Source organism: Lissotriton helveticus, chromosome 1_2 (assembly GCF_964261635.1).
Source record: "Lissotriton helveticus chromosome 1_2, aLisHel1.1, whole genome shotgun sequence".
NCBI classification, from domain to species: Eukaryota; Metazoa; Chordata; class Amphibia; order Caudata; family Salamandridae; genus Lissotriton; species Lissotriton helveticus.
In genome coordinates this window covers 421,571,458-421,594,987 of record NC_136058.1, presented here as the reverse complement: position 1 = coordinate 421,594,987, position 23,530 = coordinate 421,571,458, and the positions used below count along the sequence as shown (strand labels likewise).

Sequence of the window (23,530 nt, the reverse complement as noted above, 5' to 3'; positions counted from 1 at the left end):
TGAGACTTGCAACAAAACTAAATCAATCTGGTCTGCGTGCTCTTAATGGAAGATTTCCCACCGATAATCCTGCAGCCTATACCCATATATCCCCTTTCCGCATGGCTACTTTAGATTACATCTGGATATCTCTTTTCGCCTTTCATCTGGTGCACCAGTTCTCGGTAACGCCATCTGCAGACAGCGATCATGCCATCTTAGTATGTAACATCACCCTTCGGCCTCAACATCGCCCAATAATTCCCCTGATTGGACGGGAATTAAACCTTCAGAAGGTAAAAAAACTGAGATGGTCCAAGGAGAACTGTGAAGTACTTGAAACAGAGATTGATAATCTTCTTTCCGAACATTGCCAAGATGGGGCTGAGTATTTGGCAGGTCCCTCCTGGGAAACAAGACTGAGTAAATTCAGAGACCAGTTGGCATTAAAAATAACAAGTAGCCCTCCACAGGTGCTCCCGGTTTCGACTATCTTGCTGGAGCAAAAACAAGCTGTAACTCTCTCAAAGAGTAAACTAAATAAGTTGCAACGAGCCCATAGTACAGCGAAAGCCAACATAAATCTCTGAAGAACGACATATCAGCGGCTAGAAAAGTCTATAGGAAGGCCCGATTCGCCTTACAAAGACAGGAAGAAGAGCGTCATTGGGCGGCAGCCTTCGAGATAATTAAAACCAAGGATCAAAGGAAGTTTTGGAATTGGGTGAACGAGGCATCCAAAGCTGCCAAACCTCCGACTGTTACTAATATCTCCCCCGCTGATTGGGAGAAGTATGTCAAAGAGCTGTATACAACATCGGGCGTACCAACTGGCAGTAGGGGCGTTCAACTAACTCTAGACCAGCAAGTCGAGGAGGAAGACACGCCAAGTCCTATCAAGATAGCAACCGAAGAAATAGCTGCGGTAATAAGGAAAATGCGCTCTGGGGGCGCTCCAGGCCCCAATGGAATTCCAACACAGGTTTTTAAAGCTGCTGCACAAAAATGGGCTCTGCTGTTGACTCCGCTATTCGAATATGCTATACTGGGACGTACCATCCCGCGTAAGTGGCATGGATCACTTTTAGTACCTTTCCATAAAAAAGGTTCCCGCTCTGATCCCGATAACTATCGGATGATAGCTCTACTCGATGTGGACGGGAAAGCCGATGTGGACGGGAAAGCCTATGCAAGCATATTGTTGAAAGAACTTACAAATTGGGTGGAATCGAATAATCTAATCCCCTTTAGTCAAACTGGCTTCCGAAAAGGCTGCCACATCGAAGACAACCTGATTTCGATAGTCCATTTGATGGAGACTACCATAGCTGCAAAAGGCAAATCCCTGTACATGGGATTTATTGATTTCCGCAAAGCATTCGACAGCGTTAGCCGTCCCAAATTATGGGGAAAACTGTCAAAATGGGGAATTCCGCGGGAACTATTAAATGCGCTAATAGCCCTTCACACGAACACATGGGTCAAGGTCAGAGTAACATCAAAATGGACCACCTCTAACAAAATTTTTACAAATAGAGGCCTTAAACAAGGGTGCACCCTTGCTCCACTACTTTTTAATCTGTACCTCGCTGACCTTCCGGAATGGTTAACTGGATCAAGAGCCTTCCCCCCAGGAATTGGCCAAAGCAAAATTCAAATTCTGCAGTATGCGGACGACACGATTCTGCTAGACCAAACTCAGGTGGGCCTCCAAAGGCTGTTCAATTCTCTCGCCCAGTATTGTAAAAACAATATGCTCGAGATAAACGTAGGTAAAACCAAGGCGATGGCAGTATCACCTACGAACACAAAAAAGCTCCTATGGTTCATAGAGGGGAAGCAATTGGAAACTGTCCCTACATACAAATACTTAGGTGTCTGGATTGACCACATAGGTAGATGCTCGGTGCATATAACTGAGATGCTGACAGTGGCTCGCCGTCTAGAGGGAGTCTTTTTGAGAACAAAGGACGCCCTACATTCTCAGGATTTTGTCCCATTAATAAAACTGATTAACGCAAAATTTCTGCCCACAATTACTTTTGGAGCAATCATCTTTAAGGACAAACTGAATAATTGGCTTGATAGAGCGCAGTCATCATGTTACGATTGCCAAACTCGACTTCCCATGCCCAAATACGGAAAGAATTTTCTCTATCCTCCATGTGTTGAATTATGGCTGCAAGATTCGCTATATATTGCCTAAAAGCGAAACAAGCAAATTCCCATACGTTAAAGAGCTGTATATGGCTGGTCCTCAAAAACCCCGCTTCATCATGGAATAAATATCTAACGTTCTGCCTCAAATCGCTCGAAGCGGGGGATATATGGTCTTCTTCTCTGCCCAATGAAACGAAAGGAAATCTCTTAATTAAGCAAGCAAAATCCTTTCAAACCAATCGGACACGCAACTGGTGCTTAAGCTCTCCCATGGCACTTGGGCCGCCAAATTATATGCTCCAAAAATTCTTCCATCTTATCTTGCATCAGCAATGAAACAGTATATTACGCACCAGTTAATGAGATTCCGATTTGGCCTAATTCCGCTGAAAGCATACAAGTTTGGGCAAGGATATAAGATAGGAGCCTCTTCCCAATGCCGGTTTTGCAAATGGGGAGAGGAAAACTTAATTCACGTTTTGTGCATTTGCCACCAATTGCGGCCACAAAAAATATTCTGGCTGAGACCAATTTGGCGCCTTCTTGGTATCAGGACATGTCAAGAAGCACTTGAGGAATGTATGAGGGGGGATTCGCCTCAAATGGCGACCCGCTTTGTTAAATTCATGACCGAAATTAATTCCATGACTTTTCCCTTTGTGTAATGCCTGAATTTAATTCTTTGCAAGTAATCGATCTTTGACTTTCCTTGTCCTTTTACTTTTCCTTCCCACCCACTTATTGTTTTAGTTTTAGTTTTTAACAGTCTCGAATGTTTCTATTACTGTCTTTCGTATTTTTGCATATTGCAATGATTTTAAATAATCGTGCAATAAAAACAAACTTTGAACTTTGAAACGTTGACATGAGTTTTGGCATATTGTACCGAGACACTGTCACACTGATGAATGGGTGGAGCGCTACAAGTGGCACGTGTTGTGGCACATGGTACCGGACACTGCACGTGTGGGAGGGGAGCCTACTAATGGCCTGGGTTTTGGCATATTGTACACTACAGGGGCACTAGCACTTGTGAATGAATGGTTGGAGTGCCAAGGCGTGACCTGGACTTTGGCACCTTGTATGTGAGCACTGCTCCTGTGCAGGGATAGGTGAAATGCTTTCAAGTGGCCTGAGTTTTGGCACTATGTTCATTGGCACTGGCCCGTGTGGAGGATGTTTCATATGAACGACTGCATAAGTAAGTGCTCCTTGTTACTGCTGATTTTTGCCTAATTGTCTTTTCAGCCACTAAACCACGTCCCTTTCTTAGTTTGGAGCCTGAGGGTCAGGAACCATGGTGGAGAGCGTTGGGTGGGTACAGGGTCAGAGGCCTGGTGGAGAGCGTTGCGAAGGAGGGGGCCGGGTCAGGGTCCTGGTGGAGAGCGTTGGGTGTGTGGGTGGAGGATCAGGGGCCAGGTGGAGAGTGTTGGGTGGGTGCAGGGTCAGGGGTCTGGTGGAGAGCGCTGGGTGGGTACAGGGTCAGAGGCCTGGTGGAGAGAGTTGGGTGGGTGCAGGGTCAGGGGTCTGGTGGAGAGCGCTGGGTGGGTACAGGGTCAGAGGCCTGGTGGAGAGCGTTGGGTGGGTGCGGGGTCAGGGGCCTGGTGGAGAGCGTTGGGTGGGTGGGTGGAGGGTCAGGGGCCTGGTGAAGAGCGTTGGGTGGGTGCAATGTCAGGGGCCTGGTGGAGAGCGTTGGGTGGGTACAGGGTGAGAGGCCTGGTGGAGAGCGTTGGGTGGGTGCAGGGTCAGAGGCCTGGTGGAGAGTGTTGAGTGGGCACCTTATGCCCTGTAGTGATGGCTACTCTCTGAATCCTTCATCACGCCTAGGCTTGATTCTTCATGTAGACCGGTGGTTCCCAAAGGGGTGCCACGGCACCCCGGTGCGCGGGTAAAAAAACGGTGGGGAGCCACAGCCAACTGCCAATTAGGTCAAGGGAGCTACGGGTCAAAAAAGTTTGGGAACCACTGGCTTAACTACTAGAGCGCTGACCTGTTCCTCGCTCCCCACGAGGGCGAGTCCCCTCAGCTGTGCTCACTGGTCCTGCCCCGCCCAGCTCCCGTTCTACTGTTCGACGTAAATCAGGCTTCCCCACAGTGAGAAGCATTCAATTCAATTTCAGTTTAAAAAAAACATTTGTTTCAAAAAGCTTTAAATTTAAAATGCGATGGTCTTAGTAGCAGAGTAATTTTAAAAGCGATACATTCAATCATTCAAAATACTCTGGCTTGAAAAGACTGTGCAAACAAGCAAGTTCTCAGTTAGTACTCTCTGGTACCGTGTGTCTGACCTGTGTCAGTTTCTCTGATTCTTCCTGTTTCTCTTAAGCCATGGCAGCTTCTTGAGCTGTGCAGGGTGTGAGCATCTTGAAGGACAGCCCCAGCTCTACCCCTCCCACTCCCCCCAATGGACGCGCTATGGCTTAGCAAGAGAAACAGGAAGAGTCTGATCTGGGTCTCTTGTCACCATACATTGGGAATAAACAGACTCGCTGAAGAAATGTTGCAAAAATGTAACAGACTCACTCAGTAACCAAGAATGACTCAGCGAGCCTGTCTGCTCCGACACTTCTGGAAAGTTAGGGAAGGATTAGCAGAATGAGCAGGTTTTACTCCCATGGGACCACCGAGAGCAAAGGAGATACAGCGGACCCGGATCAACCCGACCCCTTTTCGAAGAACATTAAAATACACATGTAGCTGGGGTGGTCGCCGGGAGGATCTAGATCAGTGATACTCAAAGTACGGCCCGGGGGCCGCATAAGGCCCTCCTGGTCTTTACATGCGGACCCCCGGGCAGCAGCAGCACTGGGCTCCCGTTTACTCGACTCAGCACTAACATGAAAAAGAAACGTACATATACAGCAAACACTTATTTAAAGGTTAATTGCAGTTAGGAAAAGGAGGTAACCAGGCCTTTAACTTTAGGAACACCTTCATTCTTAAAGGCAGTCACTAGATATACATGCTTTGTTTCCCCATCCCAGAGTTAACACCCCGCTGGCATCAGTGCGGCCCTCGGTCACACCACAGATCAAACTTTGCGGCCCCCGGGAAAATGTTTATGAGTACATGTGACCTAGATCATCAAAAGGCGGGAGTAGTTAAGACTCGAGGACGAAACAGAAGCTTGCATCTCTAAAAGGCACAAACAGGAACCAATGAAAACAAGCATTGGCTTAGCCAATAGGTCGCGCCTTGGGACCTTATATGTGTTTAGCCATGCAACAGTTGCATCAAGGCTATTGTGCTGGATAACTAAACATGTAAGGTCCCAGAGGCGAGACCTACTGGCAATGCCAATGCTTGTTGTTCATGTTTAGCTATACAGTCCTGTCAAGTATCACGCATCAAGTGTGACACTAACGCATTTCAGTGTGCTGCTCCGCATCACCGCACTGAAATGCATTGTCACACATTTGATGCCACTCTCTCTGCAGTCACACAAAGCGCTAAAAGTACTACTGGACACTAGAGCTGCTAGCTTGCGTGCGCGCCTGCTCCCGCAGATGTCACTTGCCGGCCGGGCGCGCATTTCCAGTAGCACTGTCACCGCAGTAAGGCAGCTACAATGTATCTAAAAACCCTAGTCTAGTGCATTCCCGCCCGGCGCGGCGTCACAGTCACAGCCTGACGTCAGGGACGGGCAGGCAGCACATATTCTACGTGCTGCTGCCACCTATGGCGCAAGCGGGGGTCGTGGCGTCGTGGCTGCATAGGCAGACGAGTGGAACTGCAGCAAATGGCATGTCTGCTTGCACCGCAGCGCCGAAATGTTAAACTGGCATGATTGCCTCGTGCAAATGGGAGCCAACACACGGACTACGACGGATGCTGGAGCCGGTATAAGCAGTCACAGCACGGACCGTGTGCAGCTGTGTATCCAACTGGAAAAGTCGGTGCGGATGAAATGAGTCTTCCAGGTAGAACGTTTTAATTTTGCTAAATACGAAATGTGTGCGGGTTCCTAACTATCGCAACTGCTGCCAACCAGAGCGGGACACTCCTTAGGAGAGGAGACTGACCTGCCTGTGACCCTCCATCTCAAAGGCTCAAGAAACGTGGCAGCTCAAGATCTGATCGGAGCGCTTCGGCCGCTTTGAGGCCCCCAGGCACGTGTGGAATGGCAGCAGGAAGGTTAGTCACCAGCTGTGCCCTGTGTTAATTTGACATTTTTATCATTTCCTGAACATTGTGGGACAGTTTTATATATTTTTTTGTGGGCCACTCATTTCTCCATAGCCCCTCTCTCACATGGTCTAGTTGACTAGTTAGGTGCTGTTGATTTCTCAGATATTACGATAAACATCCCTTGCAGCAAGCGTAAAAGTGTGTACCCTCCCATACATTGCAAAATCACCAAGACCGTGTGTCTTTCTTTACAAGTCCATAACTGCCCCGATTTGCAAATGTCTGCCACTATTTTTTACTATTTGATTTGCTACTTGGTCACTTTTAGTTTGGAGTACGGGCCTATTTTCAGCCCCAGTCCAGCTCTGAAAAATAGCAAATTAGACATATTTGAAGAAACTGTGAAATGCACTAAAACATTAGGAAGAGGCAGTGAAGTAGCAGATCTGAAATGCTAGGAAAGGAGCGAGGAAGTCTTAGAGGCCTGTTTGGAGTTATTAACGCCTCGGTATTAATGCCCTCTATCTGACTTGTATCCACTCCCTTTAACTGTTGCCCAATTCAAGCCAAGTGCATTAACACCGTGCTCATCTTCCACAGCCGATGCCACTTGTTTAGAAGGCAACTAACGATTTGTGGCTGTAAGTCACCTATATTAGACTTAGCCATTGAACCCAGGGGCATATTATCAAGGGGGTTTATCTCCGCTTTTTTGGCTTTAAAGGCCAAGAAAGCAGAGATGAAATGATCTCCCTATTACCTAGCTGTCGCTAACACCAGTTAGCGACAGCTAGTAGGAGATAGCGACCATCTTGGGCCCCACTTTGCATGTCAGTGATATTTATCACTAATGACATGCAAAGTGGGCGTGCCAAGATGTTAGCGACTCATCGCTATCTCCTATTACCAACTTTTGGAGATATTCGCGCTAAGCGCGAATATCTCCAAAAGCTAACACCTGCCCTGAGCTGTTCTTAGCCATGTTATCCAATGGGAGGTGGATAACATGGCTAAGAGCATTAGCTCGGTAATGCATGAATATCGCTGACTTTTCAGCGATATTCATGCATTGCGGCCGTTTTTTATCGCATTTGCGATAAACCTTGGTAATACCAAGGTTTATTCGCGATAAAAATCGCCGCAGCTCAGCGGTAAATTTTTGTCTCTAACCAATCAATAGCGATAATGATCGCTATTGCTTGGTAATATGCCCCCTATGTGTTAATTTGATATCGGCAACATGTACTTAATCGTAGTAGGTTAAAACAAGTGAAATGGCATGAGTGTATAAGACGTGCTCAATGATAATTTCTTTACCTTTATGATTTTTGCACATTTTAATACTGTATCCATTGCAAATTGCATTCTATCTAAAACAGCTTAAAAGATAATGCCTGATTTTACTGATTTCCTCCTTATGTGGCTATGGGTCCATTCAAACATTTAATTTGGTTTTTGCAATGGAGAATATGAAACATTTTGAGAACTTGTATGTGCAGCCATGAATAATTTCTGCCTGTGTTTCTTGTTGGAGGGAATCTTGTGAGAGTTTTTGCAGATAACGTTCCACTCTTTCAGTGGCACAAAAGAACACCTCCTACATGGATGTTATCTCGTGATCGACTGACTCTTTCATCCTGCTCGGCTTACATGTTTTGATGATTTTAATTTAAGTGTTGTAACTGACTGTAGAGCACTGCATATTCACTGGATAAAACACTTGTTCGTTGTCCATGGAGGTCACGTGCCTTGCTGCTATACCCATGCTAGGTTAGAAGCAGCCACCTCGCTCACTGAGGGTTTCTGCTGCTTTTGGCCTCCTATTCAACTCCAGGAAGTGTTCATATGTGGATAATGAACACCCTACTCTCATCATGCTCCACAGTTGCATACTTCAGACAAGCACAATCGCTATTACATTTCTGATTGCTACAGTGTGATACTGGTGCCCTGAACAGTTGTCTAATTGGTATCAGCACCTTTGCCTTTTATTGTAGGGTTTTTTAGCAGTTCCCAGATATTGTAGTGCTTCCCATTGAAAAAAGGCTGTAATTTCGAATATTTAGCTCTTCCCATGCACTTAATTTTGCTCGTGAGCAAGTGTCACTCATAATTACACTGAAATTATGAAAATGCCACACATAGCAATGGGAAACCTTGGCAGCTATGGCTATACAATAATTAGGTGTTCAATCTTTCTATCTCATTGCCTCACCTGGGGTTTAATACGAGTGCTGTGCTCCCTGCTGTGGGTCTGGCACCCTCGCTGGCCCTGCTGAGCTATCCGGGGCCTTTGTGTAAACACCAGGACTGAACTAAACGTGCCATAAATGAACAACTGCGCATGCGCTGAGGACAGACACGCCCTACCGCGGATTAAAAGGGGCCTGTGAATGAAAACTGCGCATGCGCTGAGGACAGACACAGTTTCCGGCGGAGCGTGGATTAAAGAGGGTCTTAAATGAAAAACTGCGCATGCGCTGAGGACAGACAACCACAGGCACCGCCTACCACGGAATAAAGAGGGCCTGGTGGATTACAACTACGCATGCGCTGAGGACAGACACAGCTGCGCACCGCTGGTTAAGGAAGGCCTTGAATTAATAACTGCGCATGCGCTGAGGACAGAGGGTCCTTTTAAGACAATCCAACTCCAGAAGTCGTTGACAGAAAGATGTTTAGCTCACCAACACAGGCTCCGTCAGGACGGAGCTCAGTAAACGGCGACACCTGTGACTCGTCAGCTGATAGGTCAGAGCCGGCACAGGTGGGACGGTGTCCTCGCAGGGACACAAAGACGCACAACAATTACAGTGACAATGAATAAGATACAAGAGGGGCCTCACGCCACAGCTCCTCGATGGGTGGAGGTATCTCTCCTCTGCGCAGGCGCAGTGAGACCGAGTGTCCTCGCTGGATTGGCCCTCGATGGGGAGAAGTATCTCTCCTCTGCGCAGGCGCAGTGAGACTGAGTGTCCTCGCTGGATTGGCCTCTTTCCAGGTTGCGCCCCGCGCTCAAGGCCGCTCACAGTCCATACTCGGCGCGAGGCCCTCCCTAACGCTGCGCGCGCGCGTCACGTGAGGGGAGGAATAACACACCGGACCTCACTCCTCACGGGCAGCCGGGCCCCGGTGCCCCCTCTCCCCGGGCCCTGCAGCCCCCACGGTCCGGAGCTCAAGCAGAGGTGAGGTGTCCTCAAAGCGCCCAACCACGTGTGTGTGGTTTAAAAAAATAATTATATTTGTATTGGATTTTATGTTACTTTTTTGATTGTTATTTATGAAAGAACAAAAGAGAGGCAATGGACGTCATGGCCTCGCAGGGCGGCTATTGTATCTGGTCAAACAGGTCCAAGTCCAGGGAGAGGTGTGGCGCCGCGGCCAGGGCGACTGACGCTGGAATCTGGGGACCACGGTTCGATCCCCGGCTCCGGTGGCAGGTCAGCCCAGCACCATGTGACTTTGGGCAATAGCTGGCGCCGCGGCCAGGGTGACTGACGCTGGAATCTGGGGACCACGGTTCGATCCCCGGCTCCGGCGGCAGGTCAGCCCAGCACCATGTGACTTTGGGCAATAGCTGGCGCCGCGGCCAGGGCGACTGACGCTGGAATCTGGGGACCACGGTTCGATCCCCGGCTCCGGCGGCAGGTCAGCCCAGCACCATGTGACTCTGGGCAATAGCTGGCGCCGCGGCCAGGGCGACTGACGCTGGAATCTGGGGACCACGGTTCGATCCCCGGCTCCGGCGGCAGGTCAGCCCAGCACCATGTGACTTTGGGCAATAGCTGGCGCCGCGGCCAGGGCGACTGACGCTGGAATCTGGGGACCACGGTTCGATCCCCGGCTCCGGCGGCAGGTCAGCCCAGCACCATGTGACTCTGGGCAATAGCTCGCTTAATCTTCCCGACGGCCCCCCAGCGCCGAGATACCCTTACGGGTGATTGTGCGCTTTACAAATGTGGATTATTATTATGTAACCCCGTTCCCCGTGGGTGAGTTTGTGATCCCAGGTGATGTCCCAGGTGTCTGTTTAGGTTTCCAGGAGTCCAGAGGTTACATAGCAAACCTTGTCTATGCATGCCGTGTATTTTTCATTCATTATTGTCGTGTTTATGTAATCCACTCATCGCGTGTCGGAAGGGAGATGCGTGTGGTTACAGTTGTGTCGGCGCCGACACTGTTGGGGGGCTAAGCAGGGGCCTAGGGCTTGCAATAACCACAGGAGGTATTAATGGGTGTTTAATTGGGCCACATGACCCTCACGTTACGTGCCTGTTTCGTCACAGGTACGACACAACATTCCTCCCCAACAAACATCAGACCAATATTAATAGCTGAACAGCGCCTAGCCATAAATGGCCGGTCACATCAGCTTCAGGCGCATAATAAACAAGTCTTACGTGAAGTAGTCCCGCAGGCGGCGAGAGGGTTCTGGATTCTCCCGTAGACGATGCTGGGACGGGCCCCGCCCCGGGACCTCACGGCCTCCGGCCTCAGGTGTTGCCTCACCTCGATCGGTCCCAGAGTGACCACAATCTTCCTCCAGCATTCCACTCACTGCTCCTTCTCCACAAGTCAGGACCTAGTTACCTGATCACCGCTGCTCTCCGCAGGTGGCGTTTCCGCCATCCGTCCTGGCTGGCATCAGCCGATGCCATCACGCTAGGGCATGCCTCGACCCGGGCTGGCTCGGGCTTCGACACCGCAGGCTGGTACTTTTTGAAATGCGATACATTTCGAGTCAGTCTCTCTCTCCCTCTGGTTGCAATGATTCAAGTTCCTTTGACCTTGACCACAGTCCATGGGTCCTTCTCGTACGGCAACCAAAACTTGCCACTGGTTAAGCGGTTTCTAATTAGCACCAGGTCACCTTTTTCAATCTGCGGGGACTTCGCCCGCCGCCTGTGACTGACTTAGGCATGAGCCCTCTGACGTTTCACATCCACTCAACTGTCATCTGGTGCAACAGGGCGCCACTGGGGATGGTGTGGAATGGAGTCCGTAACCACTCTTCCTATGAGGAGATGGGCTGGGGCTTCCCCCGTGGTGGTGTGGGGGTCTGGCGGTAGCTTTGTAGAAATGTGAAAATGGCAAACTCTACAGACTGACCCTTGTTATGAGCGATTTGTATTACCTTATTTAAAGTCCGCATAAACCTTTCCACCTCTCCATTTGCTTGCAGCCATCGTGGGGTGATCCTCCGGTGGTGAATGCCGAGGCCGCTAAGGTAGGTAGCTAGCTCTTGCCCTTGAAAGGGGGGCCCATTGTCAGTCCTTAGTTCCTGGATGAGACCGTGAGTCGGCATGATTTTTCCAATCTTTGGGATCACCTCCGCAGCACTAGGCGCTTCTGTGATTTCGACTTCCGGGTATTTTAGAGTGATCATGATGGCTACAACTCCACCCTCCAACTCCACCCTCCAACTCCACCCTCCAACTCCACCCTCCAACTCCACCCTCCAACTCCATCCTCCAACTCCACCCTCCAACTCCAACTCCACCCTTCAACTCCACCCTCCAACTCCACCCACTCCACCCTTCAACTCCAATTCCACCGCAACTCCAACTCCACCCTCCAACTCCACCCTCCAACTCCACCTCCACCATCACCCTCCAACTCCACCCTCCAACTCCACCTTCCAACTCCACCTTCCAACTCCACCCTCCAACTCCACCCTCCAACTCCACCCTCCAACTCCACCCTCCAACTCCACTCTCCAACTCCACCCTCCATCACTCCGGCACACCACCACATCACTCAGGGGCACCACCACATCACTCAGGGGCACCACCATATCACTCGGGGACACCACCACGTCACTCGGGACACCACCGTGTCATTCGGGGACACCACCACTTCACTTGGGTCACCACCACATCACTCGGGAACACCACCACATCACTCAGGGATACCACCACATCACTCAACGGCACCCTCCAACTCCAAACTCCACCCTCCAACTCCACCCTACAACTCCACCCTCCAACTACAACTCCACCCTCCAACTCCACCCTCCAACCTCACCCTCCAACTCCACCCTCCAACCTCCAACTCCACCCTCCAACTCCACCCTTCAACTCCACCCTTCAACTCCACCCTCCAACTCCACCCTCCAACTCCACCCTCCAACTCCACCCTTCAACTCCACCCTCCAACTCCACCCACTCCACCCTTCAACTCCAATTCCACCGCAACTCCAACCTCCAACTCCACCCTCCAACTCCACCTCCACCATCACCCTCCAACTCCACCCTCCAACTCCACCCTCCAACTGCACCTCCACCCTCCAACTCCACCCTCCAACTCCACTCTCCAACTCCAACCTCCAGCGTCACCCTCCATCACTCCGGCACACCACCACATCACTCAGGGGCACCACCATATCACTCGGGACACCACCACGTCACTCGGGACACCACCTTGTCATTCGGGGACACCACCACTTCACTTGGGTCACCACCACATCACTCGGGAACACCACCACATCCCTCAGGGATACCACCACATCACTCAACGGCACCCTCCAACTCCAAACTCCACCCTCCAACTCCACCCTTCAACTCCACCCTCCAACTACAACTCCACCCTCCAACTACAACTCCACCCTCCAACTCCACCCTCCAACTCCACCCTCCAACTCCAACCTCACCTTCCAACTCCATCCTCCAACTCCACCCTCCAACTCCACCCTCCAACTCCACCCTCCAACTCCACCCTCCAAGTTCACTCTCCAAGTCACTCTCCAAGTTCACTCTCCAAGTTCACCCTCCAAGTCCACCCTCCATCACTCAGGAACACCACCACATCACTCATTGACACCACCACATCACTCAGGTGCACCACCACATTACTCAGGGGCACCACCACATTACTCAGGGGCACCACCACATTACTCAGGGGCACCACCACATTACTCAGGGGCACCACCACATCACTCGGGAACACCACCACATCACTCGGGGACACCACCACATTACTCGGTGACACCACCACATCACTCGGGGACACCACCTTATCACTCGGGGACACCACCACATCATTCGGGGACACCACCACATCACTCGGGAACACCACCGCATCATTCGGGGACACCACCACATTACTCGGGGACACCACCACATCACTCGGGGACACCATCTTATCACTCGGAGACACCACCACATCATTCGGGGACACCACCACATCATTCGGGGACACCACCACATCACTCGGGGACACCACCACATCACTCGGGGACATCACGTCATCACTCGGGAACACCACCACATCACTCGGGAACACCACCACATCACTCGGGAACACCACCACTTCACTCGGGAACACCACCACATCACTCAGGGGCACCACCACATCACTCAGGGGCATCACTCAGGGGCACCACCACATCACTCAGGGACACCACCACATAACTCAGGAGCACCACTCAGGGGCACCACCACAGCATCCTCGGACACCACCACATCACTCGGGGACACCGCCACATCACTCAGGAACACCACCACAGTACTCGGAAACACCACCACATCACTCGGGGAACCCACCACATCACTTAGGGACACCACCACAACACTCTGGGAACACCACCACATCACTCAGGGACACCACCACATCACTCAGGGATACCACCACATCGCTAGGGGACACCACCACATCACACGGGGACACCACCACATCACTCGGGGACACCACCACATCACTCAGCTCAACCACATCATCACTCAGCACCACAACAGCACTGTCCTGGCTTGCTACCAACAAGCATTGCCATAGCCAATAGGACTTGCATTAGGAACGTGTAAACTATTGGCTTTGTGAATAACTATGCTATTAATTTATATATTTTCAAAGCCAACACATATTAAAAAAAGGTGTCATTTACAATACCAATAGCTCACACTTTCCTAATGCGAGACCTATTGCATTTCAAATGCTTGTTAATGAAGCTATGCCTCATCCTTTTTTCACCTCTTCCCTGCTTCCAGCTCGGTTCTATCCTTGACACTGCATCTGTATAAACATGAGTAAAGAATCTAGATTGGGGCATTGTAGGCTGTGTAAACATGCAGAGTCAGCGCAAAAGAACAGCTGGCGCCTGCTCAAGGGTTTTCAGACAGTGGTAAAGCCTTAAGTAAAGTTAACCCAGATAGCATAGCTTGTTTACTTCCGGACACAACAATTGCACAAGGCTTCAAGGTTGGCAATTCTTACTGTTACCTCCTTTGTGTGTTTTTCCCAAAGCTCTATTTACCTCTGGGCGTCCCTTGTTTGTGATCTTTTGCTATAAAAACCCATGTAACCATAGTTCAATGTGCTTTCTCCTTGAGTATCTCTATGGTGCTTGTCGGATGAGGCCCAATTCATGAATGCTAAATAAATGACTTATGGTTTGTACTTCGCTCCAGTGTCGATTCCTCCTTTCTTGTTAAGAACCCGTGGACGAAAGGTGACCCTGCACCAGTAGATTGTTATAATCTACTTCCACAAAATCCCTGTGGTATATTTAATATTCAGACGTTATTTCTTCTCTCGTTATTTCCAGCGACTCAATCTTATCTCTTAGCTCCTTCTCATTTGTTTTTGAGGTGTAAACTTCTCCCTGACATCTGTGACCTCTTTTCAAAGTTTCCCTACTGTTGCTTCTACCACAAGTACTCAGTCCATTAATGAGTTTACTTTTGTTTTAAGCGCCTCGCATGTTGCCTGAATCTGTTCTTGATTCCTTTCTGATTTGGCAAAGTTTGCTCTCATCTCTTGAATTAGAGATCCCAATAGGTTCCCCATCCCTGCTTGTGTGCATTGTTCTGGCATACCGCCTGACATACCACCTGGTGTGTCCTCACCGATCTCATTTTTAGTCGTGATGTTCTAGAGTATTGTGTTATTTGTTTCTACACCTTTCTCCGGTCTTCCCTGAGGGGGTGTTGAGGGAGTCACAATCACTTCCTTTGGCCCTTCCATAGTTAAAACTTGAAATCTGTTGTACGTGTCTATCCCACTGCTCCCGGATAATTGTGCTACACCTTGCATACCTTTGACACGGCAGACTCTGTTCCCGCACTCCTCCTTAGATCCCCTAGCTGTCATAGTGGTGACATTTGTTTGTCCTGGATCTTAAAAAGGGAGCGAAGGGAGGGAGTAACCTTAATTTTCACTCCTTGTCTGTTTTGCACAGCTTTAGAAGATAATGAGGTGGTGGTCCCCCCCTCTGGTTTTGTTTATCCCCTGCTTATCTCCCATTTTACTGACTGTAGTGGTTATGGGGGTTAAGACCGGGTTCTTTTTTTCTGACCTAAACTCTGTGTTGTCACTGTTTTCAGTTACAAAATGTCTACTCCTTAAACAGTTACTAATTCCTTGGTCTCGCACCTTAGTTAAGTCTTGTGCTGGGAGGTGTTTTTGCCCTCTTCTGTTTTCACAGTGGTTGTTGGCACAGTCATCTGAGATAAGAGCTATGCGTGGGCTCTCGGGCGAGTTCGCTTCTCTTACCCCTCCCCCTGCTGCTTACCGGTGTCATACACGCGTTCTTCTTCTTCTCTCCCGCCTGTATTTCCTCACTGCTGTTTTTTTCCCAATGTTCAAAATTTAATTTTAATTAATATCAAAGGGAGAGAGAGGAACAAGGTATAGACTACTTCACTTCCCCGTAGAATTTTAAGAAATCGCAAAAAAAATAGCGAATTTCTACATACATACCATTTTGCAATTCTCAAATAGCGATTCTCAAAAAATCGCTATTTGAGAATCGCAAAAGGGTATCTTGATACATCTGGCCCTAAGTCTTTTTGTTTTCCATGTTTCATTAGTACTAAAGTCACCAATTGACCACATTACCATTTCCGAAGTGATAGCACGGTACCCCATAATTCCAATACGGCAATTCAGTATCACATGCCGACACGTACCGCATTATTCCGCACGACGATACTAAGTCACGTTGAAATTTACAGTGCCATATCGTATTTCTTACTCTTGATGTATGTGTGTCTTTCTGTGTTTGTAAAATATTTAGGTCTCGTGTAAGGCAGCGCATGCGCTGTCTCCGGAAGACTAAAGTAATTTGTATGTTGGCTTAACCTCCATGTAATTTGTTTTTTCTCTTGCGATTGGTTTACCTGTGGCATTGCTTTTGTTATCTTGCTTTCTGTTGGCTGTTGACCCTATGCTAACTTCCGTGTAGTCCCGAAGCAGCGGCACCTAACTACAGTTCTCCTCCACTTTGCTGGCACTTGTTTGAATCGCCTGCAGTGTGGCGAGTTTGTTTATTTATTTTGGAGATAACCCCCTGCGTCTGCTAACTGGAGACTCTCCTTTGTGGGATTAGCCTCTGTAACTAGAGCGGCAGCTCTGCGCTTTATGGTTGCCATAAATCACCTCATCTCCCCGGGGCATCCATTCCCACACCACCTCTGGCAAGTCCCAGCTGCTCCGACAGAAGAATGCTTAACAAGATGATTTTGGAGGGACTGTGGAAGCATTTGTGTGCCATGACTCTAGCTATAAAACACACGCAACATTCAAAACCTTTAGTCAAACATGGTTATCCTTTTAGAAATGCTTCCAGTACATTTTCTTTCCTGGGCGAAACTGCAGTTTCTAAACACAGCTATTAGATGCCCCCATTTGTTACACATAATAGCCTTACAGTGACCCACTTTAAGTTCAATTATCCCATAGCACGTAGAAAACAGAAGCGATTTACCAAAAAGTAAAACAAATTACATCTATACTGTTCATGCTTTATTTGTGTTTGTTTTTTAAGTCGGGCTTGTGCGTCAAGCACGGCAGGCACTTCAAAGCTCTAATGAAGAAGTATTTTTTTCAGACACTGACACACACAATAGTACGCTGATCGATGGAGACGCTGAAACACACTAGGAGTGGAGATCACTGCGACAGTGAGACACTGGCCCTTGCACTAGTGGCAGAGACACCAACACCCAAACTCGGAAAAGAGAGACGTCGATGGTCCCTGAGATAGGGAGACACTAACATGCACATTAGGAAAGGGGGCACTGGGACAGATGACACCGACACACACACTGTCACAAGAGATGCTGGCACAACACATCGTGTCAGAGAGACAGACACAACCCTTGGATAAAAGACCCAAGCACTTGGCATTTTTAAAACACTAAAAAACACGCACACAGGATAGAGAAACAGAGGCAACCTCATTACATGGAGCACAACCGAATATAAATATTTAAATAGTTTAAAACAAGCTTTCCGTGTAAAAGAAATCTCCCTTCAGCGCGAGTTTGAAGTCCATTACTTCTGCAGATGAAAGGGCGTCTATCTTACATCTTCGCATTTGACATAAGCGCGCGTCTGTTTCATTCCCCTGCAGTCACAGAAGCCCCCCTCATCGCTGGGGGAGGCACCAACAAGCACAGGCGAGCAGCCCATAGAGAAGGGGAGTTGGGGGGGGGGGGCTTCCTTGTTACTCAATGCTGTGTTGTTGACACAGCGAGGGCTCACTGCGACTTAAAGGGTGGGCGGGGGGGTTAATGCGCCAGCAGGAGACATTGTGATAACGAGGAAATCCTGTGTAGTAAAATTTACAGAAACAGGCTGACGCGTTTCTGCATGCAAAGTCAATCAGGCCTGGACCTAGGAAGTAACAAGCATTGGCAAAGCCAATAGGTATCGCCTTAGGGACTTATTCGCGTTGCTGATGCTTTAGCCATGCTGGCACAGCATCCCAGATGAGTATGCTTCTTTTCTTTGTAGTTACCGATTAATGTTGGATCGATAACTAAAACGTAAGGCCGAGGGCAGGAGCCAGGCAGAAGGCTGCCCCTCCCACCTACCCTCCCCCCCCCATATCTGTATCGTCAGGTTGGTTGTAAAGAGCCGCTGGCACCCCTCGGAGCACCCAGGACCCTCTATGAGACATATTGAGGGGTTGGGACAGGGTGCCCTTAGTGTCGCCAAGAGTGTGAGAAAGACAGCCACACGTGCACTCTTTATATCTTTGTGTTACGTGTGCGATAAAACAGGCCAACGCATAAGAACACAAAGCTTGTTTCTTGGGACTAACCACACTTTAAATAAACCAGCAGTTCAGCGGGCCAGGCCGAGGGGATGTATGACGTTACAACGCATGCTTTTACCACGCATGCTGTTACAACGCAGGTTTTACTACGCATACCTTTACAACGCATTACACTTTGGGGTGCTCGATAGTGAAGTTTAATTTACTATTCCAACTCCAGTCCCCGTGGACACTAGGGAAGGTGTTGGATAGTAAATTAAATGTATTCCCTATCCTAGAGCGCCCCCAGTGTAATGCGTTGTAAAGGTATGCGTAGTAAAACCTGCGTTGTAACAGCACTGCGTGGTAAAAGTTGCGCTGTAAAGGATGTTTACCGGCCGAGGCGGTTAAAAGAAACCAGAGGAGGGATCGATGTGTTTTGTCAGTTGGAGGTGTACACATTTTTCCAGCAATTTGGCCAAGGTAGGAATATTGGAAATAGGACGGTAGTTCTTTAGGTCGGTAGGTTCTGCTGTGGGTTTCTTAAGTATGAGCGAAACTTGTCCCACTTTGAGGGAGTCGGGGATGAGTCCTTGTTGAAGTGAGCTGTTAATAATTTTGATCCAAAGCGGGAGAAGCAGTGGGGTGAAGTCCTTTACAGCGTTTGCAGGTAGGGGGTCCGTGAGGTGATTAGAGGGTTTCAGGGTATTGAGCATCTTGCCTATCGTTTCTTCTATGTAGGTGTCAAAGGACGACCAAGTAGCATTGTTTTTTGATTCAATGGGTGTTTTGCTGAGGGGGCTGGAGTATAGGCTTTGATCATTGAGGAGATCGTTCCTGATGTTATCATGCACTCACACTTCTCCCCCAGACAATGAGCCTGATGGTTCAAGCCACCTTTCGTGACGTCACTTCCTGTCGTGACGTCACTTCCGCTGACAGCGTCCCCCCACTTCTTTTTTTAGGACTCGTGCCCTGCATCCATACATCTAGCCTCTACCACCAAAGGGAGAAGCAGGGGGGCCCTCACACATGGAGAAAGAGATGGGCCCCTCCCACAAGGGGCAGCAGAGGGGCCCTCCCAGAAGCAGAGGGGCCCCTCCTAACCTACTACAGGGGTCCCCATGGGGAGGCAGCAGCAGTCCCCCTGGAAGGGGTTTATTCTGTATTTATTTTAGGATGTTTTTAAAGCGTGAACGAGGCCGGGGGGAATCAAGGCGCCTCGGATTAAACATTTATTATCACAAGTTGTGCACAAGAAGAGATACACACAGTATAACACCCCCAGAGGGACAGACATCAGTAGTGGGGTACAGTGGGGTGCAGTGTCAGCTGCACAAGACACGATCATCACCACAAGTCAGAAATACCCCAGGAGATCTTCCCCCTCCAGAGAGGACACTTGTGGGTTAAAGGGCACTTTTTGGAGATGGATCATTGAGGGGGATGGGGGGCAGCAGCATCACCGGAACCAGGTCCCGGGGCTGAAAGATGGAAATGGATCAGGACATTTCCCTCATTCCCCTTATTCTGAGGGATGAACACGTGCCTCGTGTGTAGCGCCTCGTGTCTGGTGTGTGGTATTAAAGCGCCTCGGTCCGAGCCACAGTCCTGCCCCCGGTGGGTGCCTCTGGGCAGGTCCAGGTGAGCAGTGTCTCTCTTCGGGGCCTGTGCATAGCGCCCGAGGCTCAGGGCGGAGTCAGAGGCTCTGTATGGGGTGGAATGAACTCTGGGCCCCTCTGTCCTTAATGAGAATCCTTCACCAAGAGGCCTGTCCAGGGGAGGGGCAGAGGAGGAGAGGCCTGTCCAGGAGTGCATTGGAGGTGAGGCCTGTCCAGTGGGGTGCAGAAGAGGTGAGGCCTGTCCAAGGGGTGCAAAGGAGGTGAGGCCTGTCCAGGGGTACAGAGGAGGTGAGGCCTGTCCAGTGGGGTGCAGAAGAGGTGAGGCCTGTCCAAGGGGTGCAAAGGAGGTGAGGCCTGTCCAGGGGTACAGAGGAGGGGAGGCAGGTCCAGATGGTACAGCATAAGGCACGCTCCTTGCCATGCTTGCGGCAAACTGGTAAACGGGAACATGAATCAGATGGCACAGAATGGGATGTCACAGCCAATGGTCCCAGCCCAACTGGCATCTGTGCCGAGAATGCAGAATCAAAGGCAGTCAAATTGGAACATGCCTTCGGTACCGATGGTGCCACAGCCCAATACAGAATAGAATGTCAAATTTTCAACAAATTCAGGATTTCAACAAAATCCTTCAATTATTAACAAGAATTTCCCACAACCTGCATCTACACTAGGAGTTTCTACTGGAGTGAATGAGACACAATGTCGGTGCCTGAGACGGTAGAAAGGTTGCATGCTTGGTGCAGTCCTAGAGGTCACCCAGAGTAGCCCTTTTGTAGAAGAAGTAAATGGATATCCAGCATCACTTTTAATCAATAAATGTGATACCCGTTCCACAGTCAGACTGACGGCAGCTCCCAACCCATCCCAACTAATAAGCTGCCAGCAAATGTTCCGGTACAAATTGGATGGCCACATATGAAGGGCCACAAACTTAAACTGTGATTAAGATCCAGTTATTATGTTAGGGAATAACCTTGTAAAAATGACTTGTGGCTTTTAGGTGAAGAGTCACAATTCATTATTCATTTTGTAGGTGTGGTTTGTTAAATTACATTTTGTGGTGCCATGTTGTCATGAACATTCATTGATTGCTGTCATTTTTACCTCATCATGAAGTCTGAAAACGTTTACTGTTTTGGGATATTTGCTGGAATTGTTTTATTTTACACTTTTCCCAAAGGCAGACTACATGTCAGTCCTCTTACTAATTTTGTACTTAAGAACTTTTCCTTGATTTTTAACTAAGCAGATTCTATGTCAGTTTGCTATTTGATATTATAGAAAAATATTTTCTTATTTCTTAGCACACATTTGTTGTGGTGGTCTGTCTATTGACTCTACAGCTAGAGTTGTTTCTGATTCTGGCTTTTCATATACTTTAGAGGTTCACTTTATGTGATCCTCCTGCAAATATCATGATAATTATTTCTCGGACTGAGTAACCATGTTTATGTCTTCAGTAATGATTTGAAACCTTTAATATAGCTTTGTAGCTTGTTGTAGCTCCAAAGGCAAGGGCCTTTACCAAGGGAGCGGTCCTTTAAGGGGCTGTACTGCCTGCTATGGCTGACTATAAGGTTATTACACTGTTCGCCCCATGAGGGCAGAATGTGTTAAATTATTATAACGGTGTCCCAGAGACAGAGGGGGTTGAAACACCTCCGGTACTCTGAAACCTTTGTTTCAAAGCTGTTGCTGGGAAACTTGAACAGTTAACAGCCGCATGCGGGACCACGGTGGTTAATTGTGGAACATTCACAGCAATAGCTGTTAAAGGAGGCTGAAGTCAGCCCCTGGTTCTCCCTGTGCTCGGTTGTTTTGTAAATCCAGGACGGTTATTTGTAAAATGTGATGAAGTGTGTTTGTCGTCTGATGCAAAATTATTTCTTTAATACCTTTCAAGGTATTCTGGGATGACAGGCAGTGCAGCATGGCTGCCACTCTTGGGGGAAAAAATAAAATAATTGTCAGGTAAGGATTCCTATAACTCTGTTTCCTTTTCCCCTGTTTCTTTCTTTCTCTTTTTTTTGTCTCTTCCCTTTTGACTCACTCTGTGCACTATTCTTCTTGTTATCAAACTTCTGATAATCACCTGATGGAGCCACATTCCACTCTTGGAACATGTTGGGGGGTGTAGTGCAGGTCCAGTTCCTTTTTACGGCTCGGGCTCTGCTAACACTGCACATGCAGTGTCGCTCAGCGAGAGTCCTATTCCGGGCGTTTTGAAAGTGGATCTTGAAATTCCACATAGCTCGTGCGTGTGCAGTTCCAAGGTCCATTTTCATTGGCCTTCGGTGCATGCTGCTTTTCAACAGAACACGCAATAGGCCATAGGCGGGTGCGTAGCTCCGCCTATGGCCTATTGGTGTCTGTTACGCGCACCAGAGGCCATATGTTTTGAATTATCGCGGCTTGACAGCCACGATAATTCAACAAAACATATGCTCGCAGTGGCGCGCGCGCATGCACCACTCTCTGGCTTTTATTTTTTTTGTAGTTTGCGATCACTTTTGATTGCTTTCATTTCTCGTTTCTTCATACTTGGAGTCAGGTGCTCGTGCCACCAGACATAAACGTATGAAGTGGGCCCCACAGATTCTTTTTTACCTGGACCCTTAAGACAAGCCTACAGCAAGTAAGAAGTAGCAGCCCGCGGTCTGACTGAAATAACGAGCGAGGAACGGAGTCTGAACTCTGCTCAGGGGCACAGAGTAAAGATCAGGAGCCAGGTTTCTAATCTGGGCAGTGATTGAGGAATAGTAGTGGGACTTGTCTTCCAGCACACACAGGGAGTGAGCAGCCACTGCCCTAATTATAGCAGTGGCAGTGATTAAAGCATAGGAGCTGTAGTGATCTTCTGGGACTGTGAGTGAGCAACAGAGGCATGAATTCTGCGCTGCGCAAAGGGGGTGAGCGAGGAGCTGCTTGAACTCTGCTCCAGGGCAGTGAATGAGACGTAGGTGCCTAGGCTCTACTACAGAGCTGTGAGCAGGGTGTAGGAGCCTCAGCCCAGCTCTTGGGAAGTAAGTAAGGAATAAGAGCCGAGTTCTGCCACTGGACAGTAAGTGAAGGTAGGTGCTGAACTCGGCTCTACATTAGTAGGTAAAAAGGTAGGCGCCTTAACAGAGCTCTGAAGCAGTGAGTGAGTGAGGTCAGGAGCCAGAGTTCTCTTTCGGGGCAGTGGGATAGATATACGAGCTTGTGTTCATTGCTGGGGCGGTGACTGAGGAGTAGTAGCCCACGTTTTCTTCTTGGATAGTGAGTGAGGTGTAGGCAGAGCTGCTCCACAGCGACTGACTAGGAGAGTGAGTTCTCTTTGGGAGCTTGGAGTGAGGAGCAGATGCCAGGGCTCTATCTGTGACGAGGAGTGAGGAGGAGGAAAGCAGTGCGGGCAGTGAGTGAAGATAAGATGTCAGGGGTCTAACGTGGCTGAGAGCGAAGAGGAGAGTGAGTTCTTTTTTGGGACAGTGAGAACTAGATGTCAGAGCGGTACATGGGAGAGCTCTACTGGGGACAGTGAGAGAGTAATTGATGTGAGAGCTCCATCTGGGACATTGCGGCTGGAGTAGAAACCCCATTTCCGTTTTGAGGACATAAGCTTGCACTCTTGAGAATAGGGGTCCATGCGTGTGCCCAGTGGAGCGGTGGGGGGGGGGCTCTGCAT

The 23,530-nt window shown here is 49.0% G+C and overlaps 1 protein-coding gene and 1 long non-coding RNA gene across 3 annotated transcripts in view; one reads left to right on the top strand and one right to left on the bottom strand.

The window, feature by feature from the left end:
- Window positions 1-8,555, bottom strand: part of LOC144807403 (uncharacterized) — a 378,338-nt gene extending 369,783 nt beyond the window's left edge. The window contains exon 1 of the long non-coding RNA XR_013606281.1: window positions 8,483-8,555. This is a non-coding gene — a long non-coding RNA (uncharacterized LOC144807403). The remainder of the gene's footprint in view (window positions 1-8,482) is intronic.
- Window positions 8,556-8,925: 370 nt separating this feature from the next.
- LOC144807345 (uncharacterized) overlaps window positions 8,926-23,530 on the top strand; it is an 86,377-nt gene continuing 71,772 nt past the window's right edge. Inside the window, exon 1 of one of the 2 annotated variants that reach the window (XM_078673115.1) lies at window positions 8,926-9,034. The gene's annotated coding sequence lies outside the window, so the exon portion shown is untranslated. Of the gene's footprint in view, window positions 9,035-9,136; window positions 9,453-23,530 lie in introns of those variants that run through there. The other variant, XM_078673114.1, reaches the window with a different exon arrangement.